This window comes from Amphiprion ocellaris, chromosome 3 (assembly GCF_022539595.1).
Source record: "Amphiprion ocellaris isolate individual 3 ecotype Okinawa chromosome 3, ASM2253959v1, whole genome shotgun sequence".
NCBI lineage: Eukaryota > Metazoa > Chordata > Actinopteri > Pomacentridae > Amphiprion > Amphiprion ocellaris.
The window spans coordinates 21,299,614-21,321,835 of record NC_072768.1 but is presented as its reverse complement, the minus strand read 5'-3'; the positions used below and the strand labels follow the sequence as shown (position 1 = coordinate 21,321,835).

Below are 22,222 nucleotides of genomic sequence, written 5' to 3'. Positions count from 1 at the left end.
GGGAGTGTTTCAGCTAAAAGAGAACAAAACATCCGACAAATCTCAAGTTATTATTTTCCAAATGCATATAATGATTATTACATTATCTTGTCACTACTTGATTCATTTAATTAAAATCTGCTGAAGTGTTCAGTTTCACCTGTAAAGTTGTTTCTGCTTCCCACAGGGTTGTATTGGGACAGCTGTGAATATTTGTATGTTTGTGTGTGTGTGTGTGTGTGTGTGTGTGTGTGTGTGTGTACATATGAGTGTTCGTGTGTTAATCTATCAACTTTTCCAGGATTATTCAAGTAAAGAAAAGAAAAAAAAAACCTTTGATGATTAACAGCTGTGGATAGAAAAGGGACATAAAATGTGAGTAGCATCATAAAATGACAAAACATGGAGAAATGCAGATTAGCGGCTATCAGGTCAATAATTGTTAGTCAGGTAATCACTCTACTGGACTAAGCTTTACAGACCTTCAGCAGGCAAGAGAACCGCTTCAGCTATGAACACAGAAACAAAAATACACAAAACAGTGGAAAAACAAAGCGACTGAAAAAGACTTCACCCTCAATAAATGCTTGCTTATATGAAATATATACATTAATTACTTAGAAAAACATACCACCACAACGTAACAAGTGAGAGCAGCGCTGGATGGGGGAGTTACGTTCTGGCAGATGAGATAAACTGTGCGTTTGATTTCTCTTATGAATACAAATTGCAGACATACGGGGGAGGAGAAGATTGAAATAAAACAGTTGATATTTATTGCCACCACAGTTTTTTCAATCGTTTTTTTTTTTAACCGTTCCTGACGACCACCTCCTCCATCTCAACAAGTCTCCTCTCACATTCAGCTTCTTGGTGTTTTACGGAGCAGCAGATTTGTGTGCTGTCCTCTAAATCATTTCCCTCTCTCGCAGATTGCTCCCCGCTGGAATATTGGCCTGACAGCCATTTTTTTTTCCTTCTTCTCCCTCTGCTTCCCCAGTGGACTCATTTACATTTATGCACGCAGCAATTAATTACAGGCTGGCGCTGGCCTTGTAAATTAGAGGGAGCTGAGGTCGCCCTCATTAATTGCCCCTGACAGTTAAAGCCTTGTTTGGGTCGTGACAAGGTTGACTTTAGGCTGGGATGGTGGAAGCCCAGCAGAGGCTGGCTGCTCCTCATACATCTGATATCACTTTACAGTAAATGAAGAAAATTTATTTCCTTGATGAATGTTACTTTGTGCAATTGTTTTATTAATTAAAAATTTTTTATTTTTTGCCCTTTTTGTTTTTTCTTCTTTTGAACGCTGTTTTGCAACCTTTATGTTCTTGGCAGCCATAGGTCATCATTCCAGGCCTCGTGTTTTGTCTTTAGCATAACGCCTTCTGTGTGTTCTGGGGGTCTTTCATCCAAATACTTGTGGAGGGGTTTTTCTATAGACCCAGGAGTCAGGCAGGCAACTTCTCACGGTATTGGCCTTTTCATGCGAAGACGCTCCAACTTTTTCCGGCTCCTTCCTTCACAAGGCCGTCCTTTCTTCTCTGTCACGCAGCGATGTGTTTGTGCATACCTCACCAGCTTGACAAAAGAAGGGAGAGATCCTATTCACTTTTGCCTTTGACATTCACCTCTTGTTTTTACAATCTTTCCAAGGCACGCTGTTTGCACAGTGGAACAGGCTTTGTCTTGACGAACTGGAACAATAGTGAGCACCATAATGTAATCTCCTAAGGGTAGCGAGCAGAGGGGTGAGGTTTAGATGTATGTGCCGGCGCTTGCCCCTACCATCCCTCTCCCTCCTTCTCACCCTTTACTTTAGCAATATTTCATGTTAACGGCAACCTGCGAGAGAATACATGTTGTCACTTAAGCTTCTCTAATGTTCACCTAGGCTTTTTGTGAAGGGAACACAAAGGCTTTTCATTCATGCAAACATCCCCTTCCCTTGTTCCACTTTTAAACATATTCTGTAGCAGTTTGCCCACCCACATGCATGTCCTCAACCCTGTCTTTTTTAACAACATAATCACGAAACACTATCTTTCTCTTACCTTAACCAAGTGCTTTAGCAGCCTAAACCTGAACCGTACATGGAATGCCAGATGCAAACCTCCAACTTCAGCTTTGTCAGCTCCTTTGTAGCCCCAACCAACCAACCTGCTCCATCTATATTGTATAAAGGAGGTCAGTGTGCTTGTAACACTTCTAAAAAGTTGAGCACACACAGTCATTTTTTAAATGACTGTGTGTGCTCAGCTTAAGAGACAGACCCAATTTGATTCATTTGATCAGAATAACAATAAGCGCTTTTGCATTCAGATATGCTCAGACAACATGTCGTGCTAACTAGCTTGTTTTAAACATGCCTCCAGTATTCTGGATGTCACTCTTTGAAGATGGGAACAAAAATGTGCCATTAACTGTAATCTGTCGGCACTTTTCCTCAAAATGTATTTGGTAAGGCAAATTATTTTGCATAGAAACATATTTTCCTTAAGAGAAGACTTGCATTCAGAAACAGGTATCAAGCTGTAAGTCTTGGCCAGAAACCTCTGAGGTTTGACAAGCCACAGTTTCAGAGTGTGAAATGCAGTGAATTAAGAGGTCAGTGTTAATAAGACAGCTTGCTTACAAGCCATAAGTGAGAATACAGAGAAATAATCACAGATACATTAGTACAACATGGCCTGCAGCCCTCTGAGAGTCAGCATGGGCTATAAGCTCATCATTTATGGGTCAAGTGAAGCTCATTTTGGTTTAATTGCCCATATGATTAGCTGGAGCCATACTCTGTTTCCTATGGTGCAGACATGGAAGTGGCAGCACAGAGCCCCATGTGGAGCGAAGCTCATTGAGAGAGCTTCTGTCTAATAGAGTTCCATTGTTCTTACTTCAGTGTGTCCGTGTCTGCACAAGTGGCACTGACAGCTGCAACAAGACAACATTTGGGACTGTGCATATTTTGTTGCGTGAATGCATGCATTCATTGTGCAGGTGCAGGCCTCACTGTTAACATAATACGGTGTATCTTGTTGTCATGCACGATATCACTCACCTCTTTCTCACTGTCTGTAATATTTGGATGTCACAGCTTTTCTTCTCCAATGGCAAATCTCTGGCATTCTACTGTTCTAAGTTTCTTTTCCAGACGGGTGTTTTTTTTGTTTTTGTTTTTTTTTGCAGCTGGCTTAACGGTAGGGTAACATGTGCCATTTTACAGCTGTTGGACAGTGGGCCAAAAAGGTAGCTGTTACTTCCCACAGTTGTCAGGAGGAGCCTAGAATGGCTTTATAGCCTGGTTCTCCCATGTCAGCCCCCCGCCCCTCCTCAGAGGTGGAGGAGAGGAGCAATATTTGGCCATATCAGGGCTACAGCAGCAGAAGGAACCAAAAAACAAAAAACAAAAAACAAAACAAGTAGGAATGGGATTGATGTCTGAGACTCTAGCAGGACTCTATTTGTCTATTTGAATGTTGACTAGTTGCAGAGATCAGTAACTGAGTGATGAAGTCTGTTTTTACTCTTTAGGCCTATGAAATTGCATTGTCATAGAATCAAGCATGGCTAAAACTTAAATATTGCAATAAATACAGGAAAAACTTATCAGTAAGTTAAGTGTGTAGGCGCTTTTTTCAAATAGAAGTTCTTTGTTGTATCAAATGCAAAAGAGGCTGAACTGATAACAGTGATACTCAGCTCAGTGAACTTCACATCAGTGTTTTGCATAAGAAACAAGCTACTTTTTTTTGTATCAAACAAAAATGTTTAGAGCTTTTCCAGCCCTACTCTGTACACTGCATTATCTCTTCATCACATGTATTAATGTTGCAGAACACAGAAGGTTCATATGCACATGCAGGAGTTTGAAAATCTACCGAGGCATGTATTAAAAACTATACTCAAACTGTCCCATACATTGTCAGTGATTTGATACCACTCCTGCACATTCCTGTACACACTAAATTACTATTGCATATAGTATAATGAGTATTTACATACATGTACATGTCAGTATATGCAGCCAAGTTTCTCGGGCTGATGTGTGCAGAAAACATGCATACCAGTGTGACACGAGAGTATGCTTGAATGCAAGGCTTTTGCTGAATGTGTGTGTGTGTGTGTGTGTTGAGGCAGCTCTCCTCTACTGGGCAGCCAGCTGTCTCTCTGATTACCCAGCATCCTCCAGGTGTCGGATCTGCCATCTGCAGATGAGTGGCAGGGCGTGTGGAGCGGAGGAATGGAGGGGAGAGAGAGAGAGAGAGAGAGAGAGAGAGAGGTGGTTAAAAAGAAGGAGAGGAAACAGAATAACTGGTTCTGCAGACATCTGGAACGTGTTCAGACGGGTCAGCGAGAGCCGCAGAGTGTGAATGGTGCTCAAGGGAATCCAGCTCGCAGTCACTTCATCGAAAAGGTGGCATTTTGAATTGTTGGCTTTTCAAATTTAGTTGGAGCCAGACAGGGAGAGAAAGAGAGCTGCATCTTGCCGAAGTGTTTGCAGGGATGTTTCACTGAAGTGTGTTTTTGCTGATTATTTGTTACCATTATTATTATCAGATCTTCTTAGTGTACAAGCCTTTGAGCTGCTCTGGTCAGAATTGCTCCTAATTGTGCCCTGAGAGAAAAAATGCATCCAAGAGAAAATCATTTGCTTGATTAAAGACATGAATAAAAGATCATACATACCCAGTGTTTGCTTTTTTCTTCATTGTTCTCAATTAGCCTCAAATTGTGGAATCAAAGGCGTGTTTGTATTGCCCTCTTTGTACAACTTAGATGCTGTGTTAGTGTCAAAGAAATGCAGCCGCGGTGTGTTTTGTTGCTCGTCTGGGTGAGCACAGGCTCTTTCTTTAAGTCTTTCCTCACCCAGTTCACGTCTTTCTTTCTTGAATTAGCGACCTCCCACTCTCAATTAAGACTATCTCCCATCCTTTCTCAATTTGGGGCCCAGTAAGGGACGTCCCATCCTGATCACGGAACCTTCAAAGCGCTCTAGCGGCAGCTTGACCTCTTTGATGCTATTATTTGTTTTCTGTGACCCCAGGTTTAGCAAATGGCTGTTTGTAGTGTGCGCTTGTGTGCGAGTGAAGCTATAATAAGGTTGACCTCAGGTTGGCTCTCGGATTCGGAGCGATCTGATGAAGCCAGGAAGCCCAAAAATGCCATGACGTCTATCTGATGAGGAAAAATTTCTTTGCTGTTCTAAATGTAATCAGTTTTTGAAAGAAATGATCAGGCAACACTAACTGTGTTAAGGTAGATTATGGCCAATTTTTCAACTTCAAAGCTGCGTACAAGAATCACGCTGTTTGTCGTTTGTTAGCCTTTGCGTGGTTGAGTGTGTGCCGTTGTTTGTGCAGTGAAAGTGCTGTGAGAGAAACACACACTGATCCTCTGTGTCCTTCACACAGGACCTCTGTTCTGTCCTGAACATCCGCTACAGAGGACTCTCAGGTGGGCCGAGTGTGTTCACTGAGCTCCAAGAACAGCTTCCAATTCAAATTTTCGTACTTTGTCAAACCTCAGTTTGTTGGCACAGTGTGAAAAAATCTGGCCTGTGCGTACTAAAATGTGCCCGTATTTGTACGGCAACACATAAAATTTTTTCCAACCTATGTCTTGAAATAGTTATTTTCTGGTCAAATATGCTTTTTTTCATAATTTGGTAACCTAACCATGTAATTAATCCAGTGATGGCAAACATGCTCTAGGAAAAATATGCTTTTCTTTTGAGATATCTTCATCATGACCATAAAAAAGCAATTTCTTTCTCTTTTCTGTTCTTTTCCAGGTGACGTTCATGAATTTTAAACTCATCCACAAGTGAGAAGAGGGTGTTGGAGCTGAAGTCTCTTATTTCTGTAAGTTTCCTCCACCGACTGATACTACTGACAAGTCTTTCCTTGTGTGCCAACACAGCTCCCTTTATCATTTTTTTTTGTGTGCCGCTGTTTGGCACTTTGGATGATTGCTTCCATGAAAAGGCAGATAATAAGCTCTCACAGAAAACACATCATTGTTGCAGCAGTGCAGAACAGAGCAACTCGGGCCGATGTTTGAACACGCCACGTTTTGCACCAGCGGTTATGTTAGCTAAGGAGTGTGCAAAGTGCAGTATGTGTGTGTTAGCCCATGTTAACAAAACTGTATCTGACTCTGTGCATGCCCGCCACCTCTCACCCCTCCATTGGCACATACAGAACGCTTTTGATTTGTTTCGCAGCAAACGCAGACCTCCACTCTGGGTAGTGTTCTGCCCTGTGGACCCTCAATAGCTGCTTTCACTTGGGTGAAGAAAGGGGGCTTTTAAAGGCTCTCACAGGCATCACTCCAGGAACCTTTCAGCGCTGGGACCTACAGTATGCCTTTTAATGGACTTTCTCTCTGCGAGCAATAAAGATTATATCTGGAGTCAAATAGTGCTGTAGGTAACACTAGCCCAAATTAAGCTGGTGAGGTCGCAGTGGCCGATCTCGATGGTTTCAGCAGAGACGGGAGACATGAAATGTACAGATGGGAGAGGTTGGAGAAAAGAGTGATCTGACCATCTGGCTAATCCCCCTGTTTAGGAACACTTATTAAGGCTCTAGCTGTGGCCCTTGAGCTGTGTCACTCCTGGGTCAACAAGTGGCCGGTTTGATTCTCCCTGGCATCTCGCTCACAGACAGGACAGAGAAGCTCCAGTGTTTTGTTGTCGGAGATGATCTGTGTCCTGCTGGTCGTCAGGGAGCTCAGTTTCAAAGACATGATCTGCGGCTCATGTACGTTGTCTCCTATCACACTGTAGAGTCGTGGTTCCCAACCTCGAGGTCAGGACAACCTTCAAGGGGCACACAGTTAATCGCAGGGCTGTTGATCATGAACAGGATAAGCAGAGTAAACACGATTGAGCTGCAGAGGAAAATTTTTAGTTTTCCAGAATTTCTTAACACGCTTGTGTTTTTTTTTTTTTTTTTTTTAAATAGATTTATGGGTGTTTTTTATGCTTTCATCCTTCTGAAAATATTTACCACAACCAGAGGAGGAACAGTCACTTCGATTTAATTGATCACTGATGAAAGTTTTACAAGATGTTGCAATTAAATACAGCTTTGATTCAAGAAATCACGTCTAAAAAGGTTGGTAAACACTTATCTAGAGCAACTTAGGGAGCCAAGTAATGACTAAGTGATGATGGATGTTTTTTTAAAGTTCTTTCACTGAATATAATTTATAAACAAATTGTGCTACATTTGAAGAAAGTAATTGCGACAAGATTAGGGAAAACCTGACCACTTAGGCTCGTTTTTAATTCCATCAAACTCCCATAATTTCATCAGTTCATCTTGAAACTTGAAATGACATTATTGTGTCTTTTAACATGCAATTGCTTTTCAAATCTAATAACATAGCGGTAAGATGACAAGTGGACCCTCCTAACAAAATTACAGCCTTTATAGGGTTCCGACACTCTCGTGACAGCAAGAATTTAGGGCATCTTTGTTTCACAGGACTTTGGGAAGGAAAAGAGTGCTGTGAGCTGGTTGATTGGCAAAGTCAAGGCCTTAACTTACAGTACATTTCTAATGGCTTTCATCAGAAGGCAAAAGGTGTGTCTCTGGCTAAATGTGACTATTGCTTATCTTCAAAGTGTAGAGAAGTAGGATTTTTTGTTTCAATTTATCTTAGTTTGACTTTACCCTAAATTTACACAGTGTATGCATTTTACGGCATTTATAAATAAGGTGTTTGTTTTTTTTTAATCTGACATACACATTAATGCTAAACCTGCAATTCTTAAATATTGTAATGTAAAACAAAATGCAGAAGCTGCAATAAATTGTGACTTTGGGAAAAGAATTTAGCTTCCTTATGCAAAATGACAGCCCTATTTGTGGAGCTTTGTTGTTACACATGGTTGCTGTAATAGCAGTCATTTGCTAAGAGTTAGAAAAGTGACCAGACAGCAAGCAGCCGCTGGGATGATTTGTGGTACGCTAATGAGCTAATGAGCTAATGAACCCACTGAGGTTACCGGTTTGGCTCCTGTAAAACAATGGCCCTCTCTGCTCGGCTCCTTTCTGCTCCAGCTTTGTATGAGAACTTCGCTGTGTTACAGTTAATGGGCAACGTCTGACAAAATTTAGCATCGTTTCTCAGTACTTAACCTTATGTTAACAGTGAGCTATTATGTCCCCTTGAGCTTGGACATTTAGTTAATTGATCTGATTTGTCCACACATATGAAATGCCCGCTTAGGTCTGGATTGGGCCGCATGCCTTGGAGGTGTGCGGTGCAGGACTCATTTAGCGGTGGGAAAAGAGAAATGAACTCCAGGGATCTGCTTCGGCCAGACTTCACTTCGCAGCATTCATTCATGCGTGCCAGCTCACCAGCGCATCACAAGTACATATGCTTGTATGTTATGCATTTAGTTGTTTGTCAGGCTGCGTCTGCATCGATTTATTTGTGTTAGTGCTTGCATGTATGTTTGTGTTTTGCACACTCATGCCTCATCAACATCCAGTCTGAGGCCCATCTGGTTTGCTTTGAAGAGGCTCGTGGAGCTGCAGCGGCCGAGGCTTTAAGGCAGGGCCAAGCCAGCAGCAGTTCCTCCCCACTTACACATAAGTCCATGGTGCGAGGCCCTCTGCCAGTAACAGTATAGACCGACCCTTGTGGCTACTTCCCAAACCACCCAAGCTCATACCCCACTTTCTCTCTTCTATTGCCCTTGAAATGGGGCCTGCTCTAAATATTATCTCCCCCTGTGCTTTATCCCTCCGTTTATCCCTAAATCGGCAGCAAGAAGAAAGGAGCCGTGGGGCTGAGTCACTTTTTCCCCTCTCTTCTCCTCTATCCCAAACCACAGGCAGCGGCAGCGGCTTCCTGGAGATGAGCGCTTTTGTCTGTTGTGTGACCGCTGCGGCTTTAGGCAGATCCTCCTCTGATGAGGTAATGCACAAGCTAGATGAGCAGGCAGAGTGAGACAGGAGGGAGGTGTAGCAGGAGACCCACAATGGATCTATACTTTAACCCATGATTTTTCCAGCCAAAGGAATATGTGATATCTTTCGGCAACACTCTGCTCCACATGGAGGCCATCGCACACATTCACACCTCCTCAGAGTGTGACCGATTATCAGCTGGTGCATGCTGGTCAGCTCCTCCACAGCACTGTGGGCTCAGATCTCTGCTGAGAGATCTTCAACAGACTTTCTCTGGTGAACTTGTTTGATCTTTATTTTTGATCTTTTCCAACTGGCAACGACTTTAATGAGAAGCATCTTCTCCTTTATTGGACAATATCGAGGCAGAGAGGAAATGAAAGGAGTGAGAGGTGAGGAGGACAAGCACAAAGGCCTCTGGCTGGGAATCAAACTGGGATGTTAGTAACGTTTTAGATTTTTAAAAAATGATGGAATAGGAGGATGCACACGACAGTGGACAGTGGTGGTGAGTGAAGGAATGGGATTAATCCTCCCCATAAATGTTCTTCTTAGTTGGTAGTGAATAAAAATCATTTTTGGAGTCAAATCCTCAACACATTCTAATTGTGTATGTCTTAAAGGACCATTTAAAGTGCATCCCACAAGTATCATGTCCTGTACATGATACAAAGCAGATAGTTTTGAGTATGTGCAACAAGTGTTTCTTATGTGTGTGCAGCTGCTCCCAAATGTCTTACATAACACGTCCAGACTTATTTATATATATGTAAGATATACTGTACATACCGGGTGAGAGTGTGAACGGAGATGTAAAGTTGCTCTGAAACATCTTCTCAACATGATGTAAGTACAGTACAGTAGTGATGCATGGATAAATTATTAGGAGACATCCTGTAGTCAACACTTGTCTTCATCACTTTCCCTCAACACCCTGACAAGAGAGAATCACTCTGGTATCTCCAGTGCAACTTAACCTTTGAGTAACTTCTCGCATAACACTTTTTTAATAGCCTTCAGATCAGTGTTGTGTTGTTTGCGAGCAATTTGTTCAGAATTGAGATGAAATGATCTTTTATTTTTACCAGTTCTCAGTTAGTTGCAAGCACTGACTGAGTGGGAGAGTGTGTCCCTACAATATATAAAAAAACAGGTGGTTGAAGACTGCCTAAGATCTTCAATGGCGAATGTTCAGTGTTTCGTTCACTTAACGTACTAATCATTGATTGTGATCCTTGAGTGATGGTCAGCTGCTCAAAGAGACAGACTTTACTGATGCTTAGTAGAGAGTGCATAACACACACCACAGGCCTAGAGAAAGAGTTGGCAGTTCAGAGAACTGCAGTACACGGCAGATTGGCAAGACTAAACCTGGAGGAGAACGGGGAAAATGTTAAACTGAAATGAGAGTAAATGCTTCCCGAGTTTTGCTTTGCAGTGACACTGGACTCTGTTTGCAATCAGCCACTTTTAATTTCTGGGGGTAGCTTGTTCTGATCTCCAACCTACAACGATGAAACACTGCAAACAATAGTGCCTTTCTGTTTACTTAAAAAAAAGCACAAAATTTGTTACTGTAAATTAAAAATCTGTAATATTATGCACTTCCATTAGCAAATAAGCCTTTCTAAAAGCCAGACATCACATATGCGGAAACAATTAGAAATATTTCATGAAGTTGCAACATCTGTTCATGGAGACAACAACATTCTGCATCAATATTTAACAATATTTCAACAAACAACCTTGTCTTAAACTGTTGTGAAATGAAGAAACTCTTTCATTATTCACTCAGTGGGTTTTAAGAATGTCCTCACAGATAAAAAAAAAAAACCAAAAAAAAAAAACAAGTGTCAAAGGTTTTATGTGATTGTATGAGCAAGTTTCCAGTCAGCTTTCACAACTGGCAATAAAAAAGTTGGACAGAAACCCAGCTTGTGTGTATTCTGCGAGTGTGCTTCCAACTACGTTCATGTGCACTGTGATATATGCGCTCCTGTCTTCTTTTCCTCATTTCTTTGGTGACAACTGCTATCTGCCCAGACCTCAGGACTCCTGTTGAGGAATGCCACCAGACTCGCTGACATCCAGGATAATAGCTTCCTGTTTTAACTGTCATGGGTGCTGAAGGTCGGAGGCCAGGGTCAATCTCAGCTGTTGTGCTCTGGGCTACAGGAGACGCCACCTGGTCCTTAGATCATGGTGATCCAGCGTATTATTCTCTCCAAACAATATGCTTCTTCACCTTTTCACATTCTTCAACATGCCGTAGCTGGAAGGAGGCCTTTTTTTTTTTTCAGCTGTTTGGCTTCTTTCAACACTTCATTAAAAACAGTGGGCTTTTAAATAGCTTGCGTTTGAATGGACTGTTGACTGTGTAGGTGGAAAGAAGGACGGTCTGGATGCACAGGACAAACTCTGCAACAATAGATCTCCTGAAATGCTAACACCTGTTTCTAAGAGGCATGTGTCAGCTTCCCATTTGCCTGACCCTGAATGCAGCTCACTAACAACAACATCACATCCTCATAATTACAGTATCCTCATTACAGTAAATATCCCGCATCTCATTTTAAAGCTGCCATCAGCTAAAATTAACTGGCCTTAATGGCTGCTGATTGCATTCCAACACTGGCCGACCCCCTCCTCCATTTTTAGTGATCTGATCATTTAAGTACATGCAAGCATAATTGAGGTCTCCCCCTTGATTAGATTTGCACCAGCTTTTAACAAAGCCTGCTCGAACTTAATCCAATGAGCCCCATTGTAGCGAGAGCAGAGGGATGACATCGCTCCTGGTTAGCTTCAAAATCAACCATGCCGCCGAGCAATTAGAGGTCACGCTGATAAAGAGGCTGGACGACGAAAACTAATGGCACAATGTTTCTCAAAGCCCACAAGATAACAAGTGGGAGTCTGAGCAGAAATTCATATATTTACTTCACACATGCAAACTTTTTAAAGCAGGCTTAGAAATAAGGATAATATATTTATATATATATATATACACATATTTAGCTTTAAGACAACTGAAAGACTTTTAAATAACGATAAGACATGAAGAAGTAAGTAAGTTTTTCAAAATAAACTATAGGCTTGGTTGTTTCACCAGATTTTAATGCTTGTTACACAAACGTGGGCCTGTTCAGACTGGAGCTGTCACATCCTAATACTCCCCATCACTTCTACTGTAAAGCCCTCACTGCAGCGCTTCAAGGCATGTTGGTCGCTCTCTCTGACTTTCACACGGTTACATGAAAACCATGCGCTCGGCAGACCTGACCCAGTGGGACTGGACTGAGCAGCTCAGCCTGGTGTGGAGGTGTCGGCTCCGGCTGCATCCTTCGGTGACACCAGCCCATCTGTAATTACAGTTAGAGACTTAACCTCCTTCTGACCTGTGGCACACGTTAAATCCTCTAATCTTGTCCTTTGTTCTCTGTCACCCTCAATTAGTCATGTACCAGGAGTCAGCCAGAAGAAAGTGCTTGGTGTGTGTGGGAATACATGCTTCTGCTTGAAGACTTTAATTACCATTATTTGATGTATGCAGTTTTACTGTCTACAAAGTCACAAAATCTCACCGTCCGTGTGATTTAGTGGTGAAATGATTAGTAATCTGATTGGAAGTTATTCTGATAAATAATTAATATTTTAAGTCATTTTTTAAGTAAATGTGTCCCATAATTTATCAGATTTAATGACTATGGGAGCTTGTGATTGGCCTCTTTTCACCATTTTCTACTCATAAAATCATTAACAGATAAATCTAGAGTGAAGATATTTATTCATTATTTTTGTGTGTTTTGTGCCTCATAGTTCATACTTCTTTATAGCTTCTCTGTGAATGAAGTCAAACAACCAAAAAGCAAGAAAACGGTAGCATAAATGTTCACGAGAAGCTTTAGTTCTTAAAATGTCCTTTCAAACACACACATAAACACACCTGAGAGAGATTTGTGGCCGATGTTTATCTTGATTTCATTTTACAGGCAAGTATATGTCATTAGGCTTTGTCTAATTGATCTGGTGAGATGAGGGTGTAGATTAAGAACAGGAAGGGTTTTGACTCCGTCAAGACTCTGCTTCTCTCTCTCCCTCTATCTCTTCTTCCCATTTATTCTGTCGATAAACCCGCCTCTATTCTCAACAATAGGATTTCACTATAAATAGGTCTGAACAAGTCGGCGCTCACCTGTTCAAGCTGTAACTAATCCAGAACTATTTCAATAGTTCCCTTGATGTTCAATGATCTGGCCCATAAGGTGCCACGGGATAAGCAGGCATGTGGGGATGTTGGACAGAGAGACATAAAAAGGGAAAAAGAAAAGAAACCAATGATTCTGGATGCAGGCCCAGTTCATGAAGGACCATTTTAGAAATCAAAAGCTGTTGATTGCAGTTTCAGGATGTTTTTGCAGTGCATTTCTGAAGTTAATGCATTTTATTGAACTCAGTCATTCAGTGCTTACAGAATAGGCATAGCATGTCAGGAGGTTTGAATTTTGCAAATTTGTAAGCATATGACACAGTAAGACAGAGTGTTTGCACTAACTTATCAGGGCTCTGTGTTTACAGACAATTGTTGATAGAAGCTGATATGTAGTGCGATAAATGCACTTTGATTTACGGGGAAAACAATGCTGTATTATGTAGGCCAGGGACACTTAAGAGTGAAGTAACTGTGATATGAACAGAGGCCAAATTTATGTGCTTGTGTTCAAGAGGGCAAGCAGCTCTGGAGTATGTTTGTTAAAGCCTTTGGATGAGGCTCCAAAATGCTTGGCTCCCTTTCAAATACTAGATCACTTGCTGATAATGGAGACAGATTTTTGATGCTGTTGCCAGTTTGTCGTTATAAAAAGATACATGCTTAGATATGCAGTCAAAAAGTGCTGCATACGGGCATCACTGAAGAAGAAATACACAAATGCAAATGATTTATCATCTGTATGCTATTAATTTAACCTATGGAGTCTTACTCAATAATTAATGTCTATTGGCATGTGACCCTATATGCCATACAGTAAACAGCATGTCTCATAACTATGTATGAGATCTTGTAGTCAGCTAATATATGGCTGAAAGGCCCAGAGACAAGCCCCGGGTCTTAATAAATCAGCCATATCTAACGAACCCCCTAATTGTGATTTACAGCCTGCAGGCCCAGTGCTGCGTTGGAGAGAGAGAGAGCACACAGAGGACGAGAGTAACCTCGTCCAGTGGCACCAGGCAAAAAAAGAAACGCTGCTTTATTAAAAACGCTGCTCCCTTCCAGCAACTGTGAATTTCTTGCGTGAGTCTCATGAGAGCTTTGTCCAGATATGATACTTAACGCAGTAAAAATCAAACAGCTGGATGAGAAACTGTTACAGTCCAACCAAGAACACAGTAAGAGGGAAAAGGATATTCATGCAATCCTAATCTCCCCATTCTGGGTTGCTTTATTATTATAATTTTTTTCAGAACTTTACTGCCTGCGGTGATTTTCCTTTTCAGTGGAAGCAGCAGTATGACATCGTCTTCTGTGGACCTTTTTTTAAATGTTGATGTTTCAATTTCTTTTTCTACTGCTATCAATATGCACGACTTTTTCTATTTTTTTCCCAAGCTAATTGAAAGCATGCGTATTGCTCTTGTGCCCGATTATTCCTACCAACACAGACCCTTCAGAACAACAAATGTAAAAGCTTTTAAAAGTCTGTAGCATTGCTGCAGTTTATTGGTGGCTGCACCAATGCAAGAGTTTTCACGCTTGACATCAGTTTTGTTGGACTGAACAATGCCACCTGAGTCTTAAATATTTACCCTGATTCAAGGATTTAAGTCCATGTGAAAAACGGCTTCTCTGGTTGGCTAGATTAACTTCCTACATAGTTAGAAGTGAGGCCTTGTGTGCTGTGAACAATGTATATTCTCTGTAGGCCGGCAAACACAATGGATGGCTTGTGCGGTGAAGAGAGGCTCTGACCTTGCAGCACACACTCACACCTCTCTACACCCACGGCCTGGAAATGTGTGTATGCTTACATGTCTTTTTACATACTCCAGTTTATGTTCATGTTCCAGAGACACATGCAGCATGACTTATTCACTTTTCCCGTCTGTTTCTTCTCAGCTCGTATGAACTGGCCACAGAACTGTCTCTTCAGCATTTCATCTCCCTCTCGGCTCTACATGTGTTTATTGAATATATGCTGCTCGTCCGTGGTATCAAATATATCTTATCGGCTCACACGTAACTGTTTCAAATCACACATCCCACAAGTTTCCCACAATACACACATGTAGCTAAACACTCCCGCGTACACTCTGTATCGTGTGGCTTCGGCCAGACCAGGGGACACACGGCAGAAAGGATTAGTCTGGATTGTGACAGCTTGACATGCCGGGGGACACTGACATGCCTCCAACCGCCAAACAAGACAACTGCTGCTGGAGAGTGGAACAAGGTGCTCAACTGCTTGGTCAGCATTACCTTTCTCACGTCTCCTCTACTTATAAATCAACCACTGTTTCACCACTGTGAAGCTGTTGTATACACTACCGTTCAAAAGTTTGGGGTCACTAACAAATGTCCTTATTTTTGACAGAAATACAGTATTTTTTCAATGAAGATAACATTAAATTAATCAGAAACACAATCGAGCTAATGACTATTCTAGCTGGAAACAGCTGATTTTTAATGGAATATCTCCATAGAGGTACAGAGGAACATTTCCAGCAACCATCACTCCTGTGTTCTAATGCTACATTGTGTTAGCTAATGGTGTTGAAAGGCTAATTGATGATTAGAAAACCCTTGTGCACTTATGTTAGCACATAGAAAAAGTGCGAGTTTTCATGGAAAACATGAAATTGCCAGGGTGACCTAAACTTTTGAATGGCAGTGAAACAAGTTAAAATGAGACTTTCATTTTTGTCTTTTATGTAGAATAAACTACAATGTAATATATATTTAATTTAACAAAAACTATAGAGACATAAAAAGAATAAAGAGTCTTGAATAGTCAAAAAAGAGCTGTGAAACTTTTACTGATTCTAAAGGTAAAAAAAGTAGCTCATGGTGCCCTCAGTTTAAAGGTCAGACAAACACACATATAACTGTATATCGCATGCTGTAAACTAGAGGAAGAGTTTTAAAAAATGTATGATGTGATAAATTCTGTTTCTCGGATTCTTGCGTGAATTCAAACATAATTTCATATCAGTGACTGAAATTTCTGGCATTCTATACTGTTGCGTTTGCAGTAAGGCCATCTGAGCAAGAGTGTCTGACAAACGCCTGATGTGTTAAAATGCAATTACATTCCTACCATTTCACCTCTTTCTCCTGGCATGTCTCTATATGAGGCAAAGTTATACACGCAGCTAAAAGGAGTTCAAATTAGATCCTGTGTTCTGTGAAGACGTGTCTGGACCATCTGTACACATTATGCATTCACGACGGTCAATAATTGAATAAAAATATGTTGTTTATTGACCGACTGAAAGTAGCACGCCTCTGAATAATGCAGTCATTTCATGCTAACAAAGCTGAGGAAATCCTCAAAGCTCTTTCTCAGATAGGGAACAAAGCTCATTGTCAGAGGATAGAGAGGCAACTGGGATTACAATGGGGGCATGCAGTGAAACGACTTGTCAGTCCTAATCTGGGATTAGCAGGCTTTCGCGCCTCCTGGGTGCTCTAAAAGCCACCTGTTTGGACGCTCCTGCAGATGATGTTACACTCTACAGCTCCTTGTTTGATTCTAATTCTTTTGTTTGCATCAAAGCTTTAAATGATTTCGGTTTTCCATTTCAACAATACAAACTTACATAGAAGTAGTTTTGAAATATACATTCTATTTAGACAAAAAAAGTTTGAGTATTGATAAATTCACTTTTTCTGATATTTTGCAGTGCCAGAATTTACTATGGTTATGTCTGTTGCCGGTGTCACTAAAATGCTTTTGAACATTTATTGTTCTTCCAGGATTGCGGTGATTTTTCTTCTAAATAAGAACATTAAAAAGGACTGTCATGCCTTTGATTTCCTTTGTCTGCGATGCCAAATCAATGCGGTAAACTAAGAAGTGACAACTGACGTAATTGTTCCCTACTTTTGTCTTTGAGTGAGGTTTAGTTCCTCAGTGCCATCGTGGCCTCTCCACTCAACATTTACTGAATTATAAATGTGAACCAGGATGGACAGAAGCAGTAAATTAACACTGAAGAACAGCAAACATGTCTGATGATTATTCTCAGTTTTGGTGAGGCCCTTGAGTCTCGTAATGACTTATTGAAACTCGCTTTTTCTTGCCTCTAGCCTCAGGGCTAATGTGCTCACTCATGTGTGAGGGCAGCTGTCATATCGCCACAGGCTTCTATGCTAACTTTCTACTGCTGATGTCACCCTGAAATAGGCTTTACCACCACTGATACTTTTAGAATTGAAGCCTTTGGAAAATTAACCCCGAATTGCTTACTTATTTTGCTTGAATTATCTGACATGGTAAATATATTTACATTCCTTTGAGTGGTTTATTAACATACCCAGTTGCATCTACTTTGTGTAAACTGGAAAATTTAAATTAAGTCAGTTTTTTTATGTATGTGAAAGGACGCATTTAAAAACAGTTAATATCTTCCTGGCTTGAAACAAGGTTGTACATAGTTGCTTGTAAATTCTTAAGATAATAGGATTTCCCCTTGTTTACAGCTTCTGTCAACTATATAGAGCAGGCGAAGCACAACAAGGCTTAAAACTTGTATAACGATCTTATTTGTGCATCGCATTGGAATTATGTTCTTCCCCAAAGAGGTCAAAGGTAACTGATAGCTTCAAGTGAGAGGACAGCTGGCTTTGGTGGGGCATCAGCGCTGGCAGATAAACACTGTATTACCTCTCTAAGAAGTTTTTCAAATGGCAAGCTGTATGTGCTTTAAGCTGATAAAGATAAGAGGTGAAAAGAGGTGAAGAGAAAGAGAGATAATAGATAGAAGGACAGAGGAGTGCATGTTGGTGTAGAGATTTAAACAAGTAAAGACAAGGCAGACACATTGATGCTGTTTTTTTTCAGGGTTTTTAGATTGTTGTGGGACTGAGCACTTCCTTTCTATCTCTGGATGTCTTGATTTTAAAAAAGTTTATATCTGAAATATTTCTGATTTTAAATGTGCTCAGTTTTCTCAGAAGTTACATTTAAAATCAGCTGGTGCTCAGACATGGCTGTTTACACATAACAGAGAAATTCCACTTTGAAGTGTCATCAGTAATTTGTCTGAACACAGATAGATTACATTAAGGCTTTCTCAGGGTGGGTCTTCTATTGTTATCTACTGTTACAATTCTATAATTGTTTTTAATCTAAATTCAGGGTAATTTGTGTCATTTAAAAAATAGTTCTGTATAATGTTATGTTGATGATGAACAGCCATACATCACCAACAAAAGTCTTGGTTATTGTGCAATTGTATTTCTTTTAGCTGCTAATAAACCCAAAATGATAGTCTTTGCACCTAAAGCAAATAAAAAGCAAGTTAAAAGGATACAAGTATATGGTTGGTTTTGACTCTGCTTTGAACTACACTGATCATAACATTAAAACCATCGGCCTAAAACTGTGTAGGTCACCCACATACCACCAAAACAGCTGTGACCCAGGACACAGGACTCTGGGGGTCTGCTGTGGTGTCTGGTAATAGGACATTGGCAGCAGATCCTTTGAGTCCTGTGGGTTGTGAGGCGGGGTCACCGTAGATCACATTGTTCACATGGATGCTCGACTAGATTGGGATGTGGGAAGTTTGGAGGCCAGGACACAGAATGTTCTTAATATTACAGAAACATCTAATCATATATGACTATCTAATTCTTGATAGTTTTCTCGAAGCCTCCAACATGCAAATATATCTTCATCTGCTTTAACACTTACTCCTAAGTATTGCACAATCAAGTCTACTGTTTTATGGACAGAATTTGTCTGGTAAGGTGATAGTATGCTCAGAGATACATGATTAAGAGACAAAATGTTCATACCAGGTCAGACTTCTAACTACTGTGAGCAGGAGCGAGCAGACAAATAGTCCTTTTGAGCCGCTGAGTGTTGACTTTGGTCTTCAATGGTCTCTTCAGTGGTTTACTCTGTATCGTTGCCATGAAGTAGATAAACGTATATGTGTACTGTATTTGTGTTAGCTAGGGGGTGTGTTCACATGCCAGGAAAAATAACAAGCACAAGGGAGGGTGTTGGTCACTAAGGCCACTTCTGGATTTCTGGGGGTCTGTGGTTTGAGTCCAGCATCACCGAGGTACTGAGCCTGAACAGAGACCCAGAGCATAGTGGTGGCGTGTTTACACCCACTGTACAAACGATGCATTCATCATTTTTTGAGTGTTCCATCATTGGCTTTGATTGAGATTTTCCATCAGCAGGACTAATGGAGACATCAAACCCCATGTTTGCTCCAGGTGTCCATCTGATGAGGGACAAAATCCTTAAATTGCAATGTTTGTCCATGTTGGTAATATTGAAATATTCTCTGGACGCTGGGTAAAGGGAATTTCACTCCACAATTTCCCCCATGGTTTGGGGAATATGTTTTGGCAAATTTAAGAGAAGAGATGTATTTTAAAACAAAATATTTTCTCTTTACTTACATTAAAGAGGAGTCCACTAAACGGTATTATTGGTGCTATAAGCTTACTTTACTCGGAGCACTTTATGGTTGAAACTGTGTTTTTTGTTTTCTTATAAAATCCTGTCTAGTTTTGAAAGCAGTTTATCTTAATATGAGAATAATATGCTTTTAAATGGATCACATGTTAATATACTACAGTAAATACGGCACTTCTTTTTTTTTTTTTGAACAAAAATTGAGTGGTTTACCTGACAGAGTGACCTTTCATATAACACTGTAACGTTCTGAACTCATTGTTTGGAACCAGTGAACATCCTAATGTTTAGGATGGTAAAGCTACACTTTGTCTGAAAGGCCATCCTATAACCAGGCATGTGATAGCTGCCATTCTTCAGTACCTCCTCCTAGTGGGATGCAGTGCAATGTGTTTGTGCTGCTGACCTACTTACTGACTTGTTTGCATTTATGTGGTATGTCTGTGCTGCACCTCCCAGACATGACGTGTCAATCAAACTGTCTTGGTGGAGCTGTGACATCATCTTCCTCTGATTTAACAGGTTGTCTAATCAGTAATGGTGTTTCTAAAAATATAAAAATGTAAATGAAACTTTAATACAAACAATGTGTTGTGATATTGTGAATTTATGATAATAGTAATAATAATAGTAATAGTAAAGCAAAATTCTTGTAAATCCAAAACTATTCCAAGAAGACTTTCAAATGAATTTGAATATTACCAGCAAAGGTCTAACAAATGAACTGTATAGTAAAATGGAAATGTCCTAAAGGTTCATTAGTTTGTTCCATACAAAGTAAATAGAGAGTATAAAAGAAATCAGTAGTGAAAAATTCAACACATTGTTTCTTTTTCGTACTAAGTTTGAATGTGAAGTGGGCAGCCTGAAGATTTCTTTATTAGTAGTTCTATGAAAGGGTTTCAAGAATTGCTGGAACTCTTCTCCTAAAAAACTAATGAAATTAGTCCACTGAGACTGTCAATTGAAAATTTAGTATTATTAAATTTGCAATATATTCTTACTGTCCTAGAATCAAATGATTCAGTTAAGTAAGAGTTAATTCAGTTATACTCTGTCCCGTGCCTCATAGCGGCCCCTGCCCATCCCCTCTGAGTGCTTCGAGGTTTTAAATACTGTCTGAGTTAAATATATAGAGCTCCTCAGCGTAACACACTGATGGTGACACAATGACTTCTGTTTACCTGAGAATCATAGAAGGATTTGGTTGTGACAGCTGATTGATGAAGGTACTGTTGTGACCGAACAATTGTGCACAGCATCCGCCTTCAGCTCACCTCCCTTCATTGTTTCACTTAAGTCAAGAAAAGGTCAGAGAATACCTGCGATTGAATATGATAAGCAACTATGGCTTTGAAATAGGGTAGCTATTTGTGGCTCTGATGGCTACACATCTACAGAACCGCCTCTGACACTGAAATCCCCGTTAATAGGTAGGAATTTTCTGAAAACAAAACTGCTTTTCTTACTATTAAGGCAGTGATGAAATGGGCTGGTTTTGGGGGTAACTGGCTTTGCTACTGAGCTTTTCTATTTTGGACTAAAGGGCCAGGACGAGGGATTCTCTGGGAGAAAACAGGGCAGTGTGTGTGTGTTCACATTCCTCATGTCTGACCTATGACAGTGCCCTCTGTTTGCGGCGCTCTGCGATGATCTAATGAGGGTCCAGACAGACCCAAGATTTAGTAGCTGGGAGAGTTGTTCTCATACAAGGCCAATTCTCCTCTCTTTTCCCCTTATTTATTTATCCAGGGAAAGTAACTGAGCACATGCTCGTCAGAGCAACACCCTGCTCCTTATTCACACCTGGGACTTGCCTGGAGAAACCACAGACTTGATGGCTGCTGAACAACTTCACTGCAGCAATTAAGTTTTTAAATAAGTGGACAAACCCAATCAAGTATGGGAAATGTAGGATGAAGGGTTTTTTTTCAGCTCAACCCACTCTTGAAAGTAAAAGTCATGATATCTTGGCATCTGGTGCTTTGATTTTTACTATTCTGTTAAAAATGTGTCTGTTGTGAGCACCTCAACTTTGTCAAAGTGCAATTATATCTTGCTGAAGTAAGCCTTTCATGGAAAATTTTGGTTTTAGAAATTGACCATGTTTTTGTAGGTTTGACCATCACTTTGGGTTTTGAAAGCACAATACTGAAAGAGATCTGAGAGCATGGCAAGTAAATCAAACTTCTTCAGACTTCCATCGTGTAGCTGTACGTGCTAGACATGACAGATGGGGAACACCCTGGACAGGTCTCAAACAACAACCATTCACTCTTCCTCTCCACTATGGCCAATTTAGAATTCCTGTCCTGGGAGAAAACCAGAGGACCCAGAAAAAATCTACGAAGGCAACATGAGTATGTTTACTTTGCTTTAATCTCCAAATATAGTGCTAAAGAATGTTGTAGAGATACTCCAGTGTCACCAGATCTCAGCTGTTATTTGGTCAGTTTAGAATTATAATTACTCAAAAGAATGATGGACCAAAGTACAAAATGCTGGATGCTACTGAGAGGATACTGCTGATAACGTCATCTTACTCAGGGATTTAGCTTGTGCTGCTACATTTTCTTCGTGCCAACACAGAGGGCCTCTGTGGTTCTATTTAAACCTTCAGTTTGCTCTTTTTCACCTTATTTTCTTGTTGGGACTGTC

General features: G+C 40.6%; 1 protein-coding gene across 9 annotated transcripts in view; it reads left to right on the top strand.

Moving 5' to 3' along the window:
* LOC111577802 (transcription factor SOX-6-like) overlaps positions 1 to 22,222 on the top strand; it is a 108,758-nt gene that overhangs the window by 10,589 nt on the left and 75,947 nt on the right. For 5 of the 9 annotated variants that reach the window (XM_055009126.1, XM_035954641.2, XM_023284252.3 and 2 more), the window contains exon 2: positions 5,771 to 5,840. The exons of the other annotated variants lie outside the window; for them this stretch is intronic. The gene's annotated coding sequence lies outside the window, so the exon portion shown is untranslated. The remainder of the gene's footprint in view (positions 1 to 5,770; positions 5,841 to 22,222) is intronic. 9 annotated transcript variants of the gene reach the window in all.